We start from the raw sequence: 14966 nt of genomic DNA on the forward strand, positions 1-14966 counted from the left end.
GGGTCCTGTGTTGAAGACTTGGCAGTGAAGTGTATTGTGGTAACACAACAGTTTATTCTAGCAACTTTCCAAAATGTTTGTTACCCCCCCCCCCCAAATAAGTGCGAGAAGCTGTGCGAGATATGTATATATATAGGTTCATAGGTTCATAGGTTCATACTAGGCTATCTGCCCGAGGGCATTTACAAGCCTAGCCCATAGTTTTGTGGCTTACGCCACCCCTTTAGTATGGGGAACTATACCCATTATTTTGCTGTGCCTCTGTCGAGCAGTGACACTGAGGTAATCCCTGGGGTATATCTGTGATCTCCCATCCATTGGTCAAGATTTCTCTTGAACAAGGCCAGCGAGGTGCTCTGCCTCACATATACCGGGATTTTATTCCACAGCATAGGGAGTCTTTGGGTGATTAATCTATCCCTCCAGCACGTCCTATTAATAGCCATGTTGAGGTTTAAGTCTCCCGACCTTGTGGCTCTGATGGATCTAGATTTTTTGAGGTGAAGCATATTCATCAAATCTGGGTTTGACATGGCCTTGTATGTTAGGCAAAGGTCACCTCTGAGCAAGCGGTAAGCGACTGAATAGAGCTGGAGTTCTTTCAGTCGGGCAGCATAGGACAGATGTTTGAGACCCTTTATCCTTTTGGTGAGGAACTTTTGTGGCCACTCCAGCTGCTGCAAGTGTCGGGTCAGATACATTCCGAATGGGGCATTGTACTCAATCATTGGTCTGATGAGTGATGAGTATAGGGAGACTATGACCTCCCTTGATTTAGATGAGAATCCCTTCATGATAAGGTGGGCAATGTAGAAGGTCTTCCTAACTACTTTAGCTACATGGGTGTCGAATGACAGACTACTATCAACCTGGGTCCCCAGGTCCCTGATAACTTCTTCTGTGCTCAGTGGATTGCCACCTATTTGGCAGCTAGGGGTAACCTTGTTTTTCCCGAAGGGTATGACTATGCATTTTTTGGCATTTAACTTTAGGCCATGGCTCTGGCACCAGTTATCCGTTTCTGTGAGACCCTTCTGAAGGATATCTGTGTCAGATGTGTTTTCTACTATGGCCCAGTTTGCAGTCATCTGCAAACTTTGTCAGCCATAACCCTCCTGTGTTTGCTTGTACTTCGGAAAAGTAGATGCCAAACAAGAGTGGGCCCAGGACTGAGCCCTGTGGTACACCACTTGTGACAGGCTTTGAGTCTGACATGGCACCAGCAACTCTGACCCTGTGGGTTCTGTCACTCAGCCAGTTTGCAACCCATCTTGTGATGTATGGGTTAACATTTAAGCTGATGAGTTTTTCAATGATACCCGAGTGGGGTATTGTATCGAAGGCCTTCGCCAGATCGAGGTAGGCTGTATGGACTGCCTTTCCCTCATCAATGGCTTTGGTGACTGTTTCGAAAAAGTCAACCAAGTTTAGAAGGCATGATCTGCCTTTGACAAAGCCAAACTGGGATGGATCCAAAGTCTGCAAATTCCCTATGTCTTTATTTATGAGGTCCATTATGATCCTCTCCATGGCTTTGCAGATAAGGCTTGTCAAGCTAATGGGCCGGTAATTTCCAGGGTCGGTGGAGGCACCGCCTTTGTGAAGTGGGATATATAGTGTGGGTGTGGAAGTAGACTTTTATGATGGACATGTTCTGAATTGGGCAGTTTTGTCATTATTGGTTCATGCATTTTGTTTCATTGCCTACTGGAAAAATGTTCAGACAATAAATTTAAAATGCACTCTGTCCACTTCTTTGAAACAGTTACCAATGCTATAGATGAGTGAAAGGTGGTACACACAGCCTACCTAGACCTCACTAAAACCTTTGACACCATTCCCCATTCTGGTATTATAGACAAGCTCACCAGCCTGAACATAAACCCCTACGTCACAAGATGGGTTGCCAACTGGCTCACGGACAGAACCCACATGGTGAGAGGTGCGGGAGCTAGGTCTGACTCAAAACTGGTTACAAATGGTGTTCCCCAGGGCTCAGTCCTAGGACCCCTCCTGTTTGGCATATACTTCTCAGAGGTACAGGCAAGCACAGGAGGACTATGGCTGACCAAGTTCACAGACAACTGCAAACTAGGGGCTAGAATTGACTCTCCAGCTGACATAGACATCCTCCAAAAGGGTCTCACTGAGACGGATACCTGGTGTCAAAATCATGGCCTCAAGCTAAATGCCAAAAAGTGCATAGTCATCCCCTTTGAAAAAAACAAAGTACCCACATCTGCCACATAGGTGGTAGTCCCCTAAATACTGAAGACGTAATAAGGGATCTGGGGACCCAAGTAGGTAGTACTCTCACCTTTTATAATCACATTGCCAAAGTGGTTAGAAAATCCTTCTATGTGGCCCACCTAATCACAAAAGGGTTCGCATCCAGATCAAAAGAGGTCATTGTGCCACTCTACTCTTCACTCATCAGACCCATCATAGAGTACAACGCCCCATTTGGGATGTACTTTACAAGACACCTGCAACAGCTGGAAAGGCCACAGAAGTACCTTGCTAAGAGGATCACTGGCCTCAAGCAGATGCCCAATGCAACTCAACTGAAGAAACTCCAGTTGTACTCAGTTGCATACCAGCTACTCAGAGGTGATCTCTGCCTGACATACAAGGCCATGTCCAATCCAGAATTGATGGACATGCTCCACCTAAAGAAAACTTTATCCCCTAGAGCCACATGCTCTAGGGATCTAAACCTCACCACAACAATACATAGGATGTGCTGGAAAGATAGATTCCTGTCCCAGAGACTTCCCATGCTTTGGAACAAGATCCCAATCTACATTAGGCAGAGCTCCTCTCTAACGCTCTTCAGAAGAAACCTTGATGAGTGGATGGGAAACAGAAAGTTTACCTTTGGGATCACTTCAGTGGTTCTGCTGGACAGGGGCACAGGGAACTAATCTAAGGGGGCGGCGAATGCCAACACATTCTGGCTAGGCTTATAAATGCCTTTGGGCAGATAGCCTAGTATCAACCTATGAACCTATAAGTGTGCTGCATTATACAAGGAATATAATTTAATAAAGTCAGGAAGGTGTATCAAAGAACACATGTATGTTTCTTGTTTTGTGTGCAAGGAGCCAATGATTTGAAAACCACCCAAAGGTAATCTTTATCCACCACTGGTCAGATGCATTTTCTTTGGATGTGATGTGGGCTTCAATGCTGTTTTAATGAATGTGAGTTTCAAGGGCAGAGAAGTTTTAATGCCAAGTCTATTTTCATTGTGAGACAGTATTGCTTTGTTAAGCAGCTTTGTTGTTTAGCAGATGTCTATTGTGCTGTAAAATGTAAAAATAAAATCCAAATAATCATTGTAGAAGTAAAGCAGTATGTATACATTAGCATTTATGGTAAATGGGGTAAAATAGGCAGGTAAATGGACATTGTAATGGCTGCAGGGGGACTCTGGTGCCATATTTTGGTTGTCTGTTCTTCAGTTTGCATTTGAAAGTTGGTATCCCACAATTCCATTGGAGTGGGTGGGGTTGCATAATTATGAATGCACCTTTGATGTTAATCAGCGTACAGATTTGTACCTGTTTTTCATGGGCTTTGTCCAGATTTTTGAAGTTTGCAGGTTGAGCGGTATGAGCAGGGCTGCGCTCTGCTAATAGCCTTCAGTTATGCGCCTTTGCATTACTACTCCCATGGTGATATGTGGTAGATATTGGACTGGAATGCAGATGGTTTTGGGTTCAAGTGCATACTGTTCTGACATTGCAGCTTCTACAGATGAGGTATAACTAATTAGCATTTTATGTACATTTCATGGCAACAGGGATGAGAATATAACATTTTTACATGGTTTACTTTAATTATGCACAGCTGTGCTCTGCTATTTGCAAATCCACACAGTGCACTACTGCGCCCTGAAGCAAGACCTTTGAATCACGTTACTTATATCCTAAGCAGGAGAATTCTATCTTAATGTCATCAAGCAAACTACTAGAAGAAGTCACCAACAGCTACAATATTTTTGCAGACACACTATATAGTAGTTCAGTAACTAAAAAATGGAACTCTCTCCCCACTAGCATACAAAACCCATCGTCCAAAGCCTCCTTTAAAAACCTCATTAGGCAACATTTCAAGCAAAGTTGGCAGTGCCATGACTGCTCCCCAGACTAGTGAAAGCAGATAAGGTACACATACTAAACCCAGAGTACTTGATAATAGTTTTCACTCTTACTCACAAACACTGGTTAATGTACAGTGTATGTACTGTACCTGTGTGCTATGTATGTATTCTACCTATGTTCCAAATTTTGGCTGTACAACACAAATCTATTAATTACCTTTATTTTGAAATTAATATTTTCTTGTTTGTTCACTCCACTGTAACTGTTGTGCTGCATACCACTGTAAAAACATGTCTATTGTAATTTGTGTGTATACTGATTATGTCTAAATATCTAAATGTATCTGTAATTTTTCTGTGTGGAGCTTTTCTCCCCAGGTCTCTGCTGAAAAAGGGCCTTTTTGGCTCAGTCAGACACCCCCGGATAACAAATGTAAAATAAAAATAAATTTAAAAAAAAAAAAACAATCCGACATGGCAAACCTACTCAAGAAATGTATAAAGTACGCATGCAGCCTACATTCTGATTTTCCCTCAATACTTCAAGACCATCGGAGGTGAGATTTGGAAATTTTAACTGAGATAATGCTAGAGGGCTGCTGCAGCTATTCTACATCTGCATGTGCTAGAGGCTGAAGTCAATGCTGCTGGTGCTGCTGAAAATAGGCCTACGCTGAGAAGGAGAAGAGTGTTCAAGCCCAGGGTAACCTTCCAGGTGATACACGAGCTGGAGACTATAGACCAATTCAGGATGGACATGGACATATTACAAGAACTCTGTGAGCCCTGCCACCCTCTACTCAGATCCAGACAAGGGGAACCCATCAGAGTAGAAACTAAGATATGTGTAGCCCTTAACATATTAGCTACAGGTACTTTTCAAAAATCAACTTGGCACATGATGGGGTGTCACAGGCATTGGCATCCAGGATACTCCACCAGTTCCTAGATGCTATGCTCTTACATGACAGTGATCATATATAATTTCCCCTTTCCCCTGAGGATAGGGCTAGCAATATGCAATGGTTCTACCATGAAGTGCACTACCTTGAAGTACTGGGAGCCATAGATTGCACTCATGTACACATCAATGCACCACCTGATAAGCAGGGTAGAATCCACAAGGGATACCTTCAACCATCAACTGCCAAGTTGTGTGCAATGCCCAGAGGATTATCTTGACTGTGTGTGCTGGCAACCCTGGCAGTTATCACGACTCCCATATATGGCACACATGACAACTGTACCAGATGTTTGCTTGTGAGGACATGCACAGGGCAGTTTACTGGGGGATGCTGGCTATTCCCTGGAACCATGGATGATATGACACTCATTAGAAATGCACACACACCCATGGAAAAAAAGCCATATTGCGGCACATGCAAAAACTAGGAAGTACATAGAGTGTGTATTTGGGCTTCTGATGTCACAGTTCCAGTGCCTAGATATATTCAGAGTAGCCTTACAGTATACTCAACACACATGTACACAAATACTCACAGTACGTGCTATGCTCCACAATATGATCCTGCAGAAACAGCTGCAGCGGGATCAGCAAGGGGAGGGGACACACATCCCTCTACGAATGCCAGGGTCACTACAGTCACAGTCACAGGAGCACACGTTGAAAGAACCCCCAGCTGTTGTCCCTGTAGGCAGACATAGGCATGCTCAGTATGCCCTTGCTTTCTAAGAGACAACATAGCACATTTGCTGACCACTTGGGGACCTAGGGACTAATACTTTTCCCCTACTCACATGCATACATTAAAAGTGATGCCAGGCAACTCACACAAACTGTACCTAGCATGTACTGGCTGTGTACTGCTTTCATCAGACAGAGTCAGCCCTGTATTACAATTGTCAGCCACTGCATTTGCAAGGTAGATCCTTAACCTACACTGCAGTCCTCTAGATTATTATGATATAGCCTTTGTATCTATGAACTTGGTACAGTATGCAAGTAAGTAGTGATATATTTGTAGAGAAATTAAAGTAACATGTGACTACTTACACTATTTTATTAGTGTGTGTCTGTGAAGGCTGCCAGCCTAGGTAGATAGAATTTTGTAAAGAATTCTATGTCCTTGTAAATATTAATATGATCCACAGGCTTGTTTGACAAATGTAAGAAAACTGTGTTATGTTCTGAGCTTCAGAAATATAACCACAGTTCACCATGTTTGAAGAAAGCTGATAAGTAAAGGATTTTACAACTTGTGTGTGATCTCAAGCTAGGAGACAGGCCACTGGATTTAATAAAATCTGTGGTTTATGTCCATGTAGCCACAGCATCGTGCCTTGCATATTCATGAAGGCACACTGCTGTTAAGGCTAAACGGACATGGACCATGAACTAGTGCAGATGGTGTGTTTAAGTATTGCACGGACTTTGAACATGCCCTCTGCACTCAAAAAGTGCCGTATGGCACTTTCTAAACCTGATCCGGCATAATATTGGAGAATTCCACTAATATTATGCCAGTATTTCAGTGTCTGCTTATGCTGAAATGCAATAAATGATATTTCAGTGTCTGTGGACACTGAAATACATACCGCAGAAAGAAACCAATGCAGGGGGTGTGTGGCAGGTTCTGTGACACACCCCCTGCATTTTAAAAGTGCAGTACAACACCTTGCAACTTGCTAAAGTAGGAAATGTGGTCAAAGGCACAAATAATGATGGGACAAAGCCCTAAAAAGGGACACTTGTTAAATATTGCCCTCACAAACTTAGAAATTGATAGAAAACAGGTCATGCATTAGCATAAATGTCTGAAGGATATAAGTCTGAAAGTCAAATGTATGACATTATTCCCTGACAGCAGTCCATGTGGACAAAGGCACAAATAATGGGGAGATAAAGAAATAAAAAGGGACATTACTGAAATATTGCCCTCACAAATGTAGAAAGGTGATAGGAAATAAAATAAGCATTAGCATGAATTTCTGAAGGATAGAAGCCTGAAAGTGAAATATTATTTCCTGACTGCAGTCATCAATGACTTGTCAGAAAACTGCATTACTCACTATATAACATAATAATATAATACAAATATAATAAATCATTTTTTTTGCATGCTAAGGAATGTTTAAGTGTAGCTAAGGGGGTATGTGCATTATGGCCCTCTACTTACCATTGCTTAAGCATATCATAGGAGATAAATAGAAATATACAGGTGAAATTCCTAACCCAAGATAGGGTAGTGGTTAAAGTTTTGGCTTTATATGCAGGTATTCACAGTTTGAGTACCAAGATAGGCAAGTTATTTTTATATGGGAAGTATTTTTGTAAACTTAACATATGTAGTAACTGTTTTTTGTCAACCAGGGTAGTGTAGCTGGTGTAAAATTGAAGTGTGAGTGCATGTAACATGTGAAATCACCAATTTATACACAAGTGTCCCATACAGTATAGTCACACCCCTTGCTAAAGTAATGAAAGCACATAGAGGGATGTCATGTCAAGTAAATCATATATGCCTACTAAACGAAACCATTATCCCGATATTCTTCTAAAATGAAAAGTGAGCAATGGTCAGCAATGCCCAGCTATGCTTACAAGGTTTAAGCATCACTTACATGATTGCTAAGCAACAGGTAGCTCAGCTAAACAGATTTGCACACTGTTAATCAGTGCGCAACAATTACCCCTTTAAGCACTGTTCAACGCAGCTTAGTAGGTTTACGCATTGCTAAGCTGTGCACATTATTTTTGAAATGGTCCAATGATGGTAAAGGGTGGGAATGTGGCCTTATTTAAATTGTGCAGGTGGGAATACAGCCATAACCTGTTTAGCTTGACCTCTGCAGGGACTTGTCTGGCACTGGAGTGTGAGTGGGCTTTTGACAACAGCACTGGAGCATTAAAGAGTCTTGGGTCATGGGAGGACTCCAAAAACCAAGATGAGAGACTGCTGCAGGGCCAGTACCAGGGCTCACAATACAAAACAGAGACCTGGGACCATCTCTCACGTGATCTCACCAGTGCTACTGGCATCCCCTGGACTGGTGAGCAGGTATGGCGCTACTATGCTGACCTAAAGCAGAGGAAGGGGATGCTCTTGGCCCAGTGGATCCAAGATGCACAGGCACAGAATGTTCCAGTAGTGAGTAAGTATCACTATCAAGTAGTTTGTAGCAAATACTAGCCTGAGAATGTGATAGACATGTGTGCATAATGTTTGTTTCTCTCCCCTACAGCTGCAGCAGAGAGGGCTATGAACATCGAAGCATATGGTGATAGATTGCTGAGGCTGCACTAACAGGCTGGTGAGTACAAATCTATTTTGCAGTATGTTGTTCAAATAGCTAAGAAGGAGTACATTGCTTACTGCTAGTAGGTATACTGTTACAGGGTGAACTGAATAAATAAAAAGGTTTGACTGACTAATATTGATGTCCAATAAATATGTCTACAGAAAACTGTTGTGTTTATTTTGGTATGTTGTTGTAGACATACAGCATTTATACAGGTTCTTCACAGCAAATGTGGTTGTGACAACATACATTAACTCAGGTAGTTATGTGAACCAGCTGTAAGAAAAACTGTAGATGGTGGAGCTGTAAAACAAGATAGAACTGTAATGTGAAATATATACTGCACTAAGCTCTGAACCCTGAATAGTAATGTGGAAAGTTTCAAAGTGTGTTTTATCCAGCACTGCCTTGTGTTAACCTTTGCTTTCTAGGTTGTAGTAATCCAAAGGATTAATGCACAGTACAATAATGATCTGTCATACATGCATCACAGAATTACAAGTTCAAACTGTCTAACCAATAGACTATTAGGCAAGTGTTCCCCAGTAGCTCAGTCTAATGAGAAATAGCTTAGTTGTCAATTTTGCACACCCAGACACGGTTTGAATCCAGGGAGTGGTTCTATGACGTGTGCATGTCTACACAAAAGGAATCAGGAATAAATGTGAAAACAGTCAGGTAGTGTTAACAGATATTTTCTCCACAGGTTGTACAGGTAAGGAAATGTTGGTAGTAGCTATATGAAGGGTATACTACTAAACTCTGTACATCTGTTCAACTGTCCCACCACATGCCTGCAAATGACAGCAGGATGGGTGCATACGACATGTACTCTTCCTGATACATGTCTCTCAAGTGTCATGCTGTCATGGCTACTGGTCACTGCTGCCAATAACCCTGGACACAGATAGGAAACCAGTTAAGTATGCCAGTAACACACTCACATAACAGCACTCAAGGGTACTCCTTCTGGGCCAGATATGTAACCCTCTAAGCATGTACCTTGAGTTGTCACAGTTTTACCCATACAAGTTCAGGCTGACAGTTTAATAGGTATGTCTGTGATGCAGAAGCTATGGGCCATATACATATGTAAAGTGATGGCAAACCCATAGAGTATTGAGCAGTGCTGTTGTGGAAAATAGAAGCATAAACACTTGTTAATGGACATTTCTCTCTCCCCCCACCCCTCATCTGGATCAATACTAAAATTCATATACTATGGGTATGTTTTACTCCAAACCTAATGTTGGGACTTGTGTTCTGTTATTGTTCATATATTTTATTGGTTGCATGTTAACATACCTTGTTCCAATATCATTGTTGGTGGCCTTTTGCCATCAATGTTATTGGCATGCTGTTACAATTTATACTGTTGTTCCATTTATGCATGTGTTTGTTTTGCTATGCAACTGTTTCAAATCTGTTGTATAGGGTTAATTGGAGCACCCATGCATGCAGTTATAATTAATCTTGAAATGTGTTTTTCATGACTAACCAACATATTCTTTAAATCCTCAACAGCATAGTACATTTGGGAAGGCAAATCCTGTTGGATCCACATGATCTATCTCATCTGGCTGTGGCACCAGGCTTCAGCACGTATGGGACCCAACCCAGGCCTTCCTCGTCTGTTGGTCCTGCACCACCTTTGGGTGGAACCACCTCAGGGGATGTGGCCTGTTCCCCCCTGGGAGCAGGCACAGACAGGAGCCTGTCACCTGCAGTCAGGTCTGGGGTTTGATACACAGTGCCACTGGATCAGAGTTGGGAGGGCAGCTGTGCCAGACTGAGTGCCACCTGGTGCACCTCAAGGGGCAGGCTGATGCTCCTGTCCAGCTCCCAGCACAACCAGCTTTGGAGCCATGAAGAAGCAGTGGTGACTGCCCATAGGTGGAGACCTCAGTTCCACTGTATCCATTTGGGGGCTCATGGACTTCAGAATCCCAACCATCCTCCCCATCAATGGTGTTTACCCCCTCATGTGTCATATACCACCCATCTACTGTTTTGTCTGTCTTGTCTGTCAGCAAATGCAACCTATCCCACCCAACCTAACTCCCCAAACATACCTACAGCTCTTCCCCAACATCCTACTCTCACCTTAAAAAATAAAAAGGGCATCTGTCCCGCAAAAAAAAAAAACATTGCCCCATGCATAGCTCTACATTTTGTCCTCATGTACAGTGAAACCAATCAATCCACTGATTACACTGCAAATGTCTGTCACCAACACCCCTCCCTGTAGGGTGTGAGTCTGTAAATTCCAGATTTTATACATGTAATTCACAGCTGTTGCTGCCGAAGAAATGTAGAGCTATGGTCCTTTCCTACATCTGTCCTGCACATCCCTATCTGCTTTTCATAATGTTTTACCCTCTGCTTGCCCTCATTTCACCACTTTCCTATCACCCTTAGTGGTGCTAAGTGAAGCTAAGAGGCTTTCACCATTTCTTAGCAATGCTTAGCACTATGCAAAACCATGCAAACCTGCTTACAATTACTTAAATGTGCCTTAATCACTCTGTCTCCATCAGTCCTTGCCGTGTCCAGCAACAAAATAATCAACCCTGTCAAGTCTCTAACCCAGGATGCTGTGCACTGCCATCACAGCAATATACCACAACACCATCTGAGCTGTGGGAAACTGCAATGCTTTTACAAATATATAATTCATTATGGTCATTTAACATTATTGAAAAAAAGTAATTGCCTCCTAGTCAGGAACGCAGGACCCTATGCACAACAATCACAGCAACATACTGCTACACTATCCAAGCTGTAGGAACCTGTAATGTTTTTACAAACATATCATGCACAGCAGTCATTCAACATGGGGAATTATATATCCGTAGTACTGTTATATACATATGTATGTATATATAGATACCAACACACACACACACACACACACACACACACACACACACACACACACACACACACACACACACACACACACACACACACACACACACACATATATAGATAGATAGATAGATAGATAGATAGATAGATAGATAGATAGATATGTGTGTGTGTGTGTGTGTGTGTGTGTGTGTGTCTAGATATAAATATATATATATATATATATATATATATATATATATATATATATACATATATATACATATACATATACATATATATATATATATATATATATATATATATATATATATATATATATATATATATATATATATATATATACATACATATATATATATATATATATATATATATATATATATATATATATATATATATAAAACCAACCTCTTATTGCAACACATCTGCAAAAAAGTCTGACAAACAGGGGGTAAAAAGGCAAACAATAGTGACATCTGTGAAATATGGCTGTCATATCTGTAGAAGTCTGCTAGAGTGGCATGAGTTGCTTTAACATACAATGCCAGATAGATTGCAGGCCTGAAACACAAAGGAATTTCATTATTTACTGATGTCAATGCTCACATCATCCCAGTGATTTCTCAGAAAACCACAACTGTTGTGGTCAACAGACAAAACATATGAGCCACATATCAGCACCATGTCTAGACAACTGGACAGTGGAGAGGTATGACTGCAGTCATGTAACAGAATGGAAAAACCCATCACAGCTGCCAACCATCTCACCCAGCACCTTCTGACCACAGTACGACCAACATGACAGTAGCCCAAATCAGTTCTGGGCAATTAACCATGTATATCCAAATATATCATGCACTATAGGGATGGAACTGTAGGAAAAAGCAGATAGTGCTGCATAAAGGTCCACCCACAACCATTTGCACCAGTGTCACAGCAACATACTAGTACCCCAAATGAACTCCAAAGTAGAATGACTTTTTGAATGAACATATCCAGATTTCCAGTCACACAATACACTGACAGATACTGGCCCAACTCACAGTGTACTAGTAATCCTGAGATGTTTAATGGCCTTTCAAAGTCTGCCCCTACAAACATAAACACCTGATAGACCATTAGCAGCCAAAGCAGCAAGCTCAGTCAGATAGAAAAAGGATCTGTGACACTCACATCTGCTAATCCCCCTACTCAGCCAAACAAACATCTACACACAACACTGCTATAAAATCTTAGCAGTCACTTTACAATGGCCAGACATACATAACTCTCATATGTACAAATTTCCACAGAATGTCCAGGGTGTGAGACCATACTCATGGCCACTGCTGCATACCACTCCCAGGAGTCTGGTAAGTCAATGGGATGATATCTTGAGTGGAGTTAATAAATAATGACATCACATACCTCTGACCCTCTTACTGAAAGACATCTGGACAAACAAGACATATTTGGGGGATAGGGGGCTGGGAAGAGGGACATATCTAACATAATGGTGCTACAAACTGAAACAGCTGACAGTGTAACAGGCTTTGTTGTAACATAACATCTCTGAAGGGTATGATGTCTGAAACACCAGTGGATGTCAACAGTTGCTAACTACAATCCTCACATTATCCTACTGCTTCCACAAAAACAGACATTGTCTGAGGAACAGACCAAAAATAACAGGCAAATCCCTGGGCAGTCTCTGGACATCAGGACAGTTGAGAGGTATGTCAGAGACATATCACTCTCAGATGGCAAGTCACACAGAAAATGCATGTCCAGATAAACCCTGTTAAACTAGCAACCCTCTATGTGTATAAAAGTACTACTGACTTACAATCTGTACTCAATTCTGGAGCTTTGTTCGCTATGTTGCTGTGCTGTCTCCACATGTCCTCTCCTGAGAGGTATTACCACCTACTGTCTGTGAAGCTGTAGCCCCAACACCTCCATAATGTCCTACACACAGGCAAGAGAAAGGGGCAAGGCCCACATGAAGGCTGTCATTATAGCATTGTGTTACTATGGAATTGGTAAATGGAAAGACAATACAGCTTCTCTGGATGCAAATAGCAAGTGGGAGACACCAATTGGTGCACTGGCCATTACCTGCTCATGAGCAGTACCTACAAAAGGCAAGCTGCTGCCTATGCAACACAGGTCTCAACCCATCTACACAACAACAGACTGTGACTACTCATATCTAACGAATTGCATTGTTGGGAAATAACTTCTGAGCACTATAACATATATGTCAGTCATGTAAGCATGTAATGGAATGCAGAAGGGGGGAATGCAATGATGTCAAATGTGACTTTAAACACTAGGCTGCAAAAAGACCTGATGGACTCACATGCTGCTTTCCAGCACCTATGGCCATTTCTGCTTGCCCTGCCTGCATTGACATGGAGCACATCTCTGGCCCCTGACTCACCCAGGCAAAGGTCAGCTCATGTATGAGTACTAATGGAGTCTCTGTTGTCTATTACTGAGTATGTCACTGGTAGCCCAGCTACCAGGGATGTTGTAATTAGTCAAATGTCATCTGTGAATGCTACTCTGATACATATGCTTGTCTTAAAAATGTAATAGATATACATAGGGTATGTGCATACTATGTGATAGGTGCAGATGTGTGTGTTGAACTGTATGTGATATACAGAGCCCATACCTGCCAACCATCCAGAATGTTGCAGACTGACCACATGTCTGCCTCATATTTGTAGTCAATGCCTCAGACAGTTGTGTATTGTCTAGCACATCACTGGTAACCCATTAAAAATGGCAGTCATAATAAATTAGAAAACATTTCATTGTCAGATGTCATATCCTGCAGAGTACACCTGTGAATGTGACACTGCCTTTTCAGGCAAATAAGTGTGTTTCAGCTAGACTCATAAAGTGACACTATTTACTGGTCTTTCCCCACCACTGATGTGTTCCTTTGTGCAGATGCCTTGCTCTAACACAGGAGCTAGGTGTCTTGCCATGACACCCATGTCAATGCAAGCATATCCTGTCCTGTAGGATGATGACATTTGTGCAGTCACTGACACCTGCTGCTAGCTGTGGAGAGCACACCAACCTTGCTAGGTCACTCATCCCATCATATGTTTAGACCCCAAGTGGTGGCCCGCAAAGCCACAGGAGGTGGAGCGTTGAACATTAGCATACACATACACACCTCCAGGCTGGCCAAGCAGCATCCACATGGGTGACATCCCAAGCACAATTAACAGATGACAAAATACCAACTCAAATCATAGCTAGCTACAGGCCCCCAATCATGACTATGGACACCCACCACACCCATTGGCACCTGCTGGGATCTGTCAGGATTCAGTCATTTACCATGCTCCTGGGTGACTTCAAATACCCAGCCATAGTGTGCCTGCCCTATACCACATGAACATGAATGCACATAGATTGCACAGCTTTGTCAATGGCAATGCAGTGAATCAGCCTATCGGCATCCCTACGGTAGGTGGGAATCTCATGTAGCTGGTCCTAACCAACATGAGTAGCCACTGTAGCACTCCTACAGTGCCATCCCCCTTGGTAATATCTGCTCACATAGTCATCGCTGTTCAGGTCTCCATCTCCCCTGTCCTCCACCCCCCCCTTTACAGTGTCTAACAGAATGAACTGTACACAAATTACTATAAATCCCTTCAGAGCAAGTAGAAGTAGCTGTACAGCCAATGTCCCATTTGTTGGAACTAGCAACAGTGTCCAGGCCCAT

The sequence above is a fragment of the Protopterus annectens genome, chromosome 3.part0 (assembly GCF_019279795.1).
Source record: "Protopterus annectens isolate FY-2018-M chromosome 3.part0, PAN1.0, whole genome shotgun sequence".
Lineage (NCBI taxonomy): Eukaryota > Metazoa > Chordata > Ceratodontiformes > Protopteridae > Protopterus > Protopterus annectens.